This window comes from Corvus brachyrhynchos, unplaced genomic scaffold (assembly GCF_000691975.1).
Source record: "Corvus brachyrhynchos isolate BGI_N302 unplaced genomic scaffold, ASM69197v1 scaffold166, whole genome shotgun sequence".
Taxonomy (NCBI): domain Eukaryota; kingdom Metazoa; phylum Chordata; class Aves; order Passeriformes; family Corvidae; genus Corvus; species Corvus brachyrhynchos.
In genome coordinates, this window is record NW_008239671.1 from 254,396 (window position 1) to 255,233 (window position 838).

The window sequence follows — 838 nt, forward strand, 5'->3', positions numbered from 1 at the left end:
CCAAGCGCTACAGCTGCGCCCGCACCGGGCGCCCGCTCTGCAGCCTGGGCTGCTACCAGCGCAACCTGCAGCTGCTGCAGACGCCGGGGTGAGCTCCCCAGAGCGGGCTGTGGGGGGCTACGGACCCTCGCCGGGGGCTACGGACCCTCCTTAGGGGCTATGGATCCTTTGCCGTGGATACAAAGGGCCAGAACAGTGAGCCATATGGACATAGGGAGGGCTGGGGGGTGTCTGGATTCTCCACATGGACACAGAGGGCTGGAAGAGGAACCTGTAGATCCTCCACTGTGGACTTGGAGGACTGTGGGGAGCTCCAGACCTTCCACATGGAGCCAGAAGGCCAGAACAGGGGGCTTTAAATCCCGTGCCACGGACACCGAGACCCTGACTACTTCACATGGACACAAGGGACCTGGACAGCTGCACTTCGTCACGGACACGGGGGGGCTCCTCCAAATGGATATGGACAGCGGGGATGTGGAGCTGCAGAGGGCTCCAGCCCCTCCGCCCCAGGCACAGAGGGTTGGGGACCCCGGCAGGGACTGGGAGTGTTCCTGAGGGGATAAAGGAGGGCCCTGGGAGGGGCGAGTCCTGGTGTCGTGGGGCTGATTAAAGGCTGTTGGTGAAGGAGCCGTGTATGGGTCTGTTGGGACGGGGGAGACAGCCCGCCCCCCGGGAGCGTTATGGTACAGTCCGGCCCCCCCCCCGGGAGCACTATGGTACAGACCCCACTTCCCCCGGCAGCGCTGTGGAACAGCCCAAGCCAACCTCCCCTACGGTGCATTATGGTCCGTTCCGGGTGGGCGGGGCGTTCTCCGGCAGCGCCCATTGGCGGGGG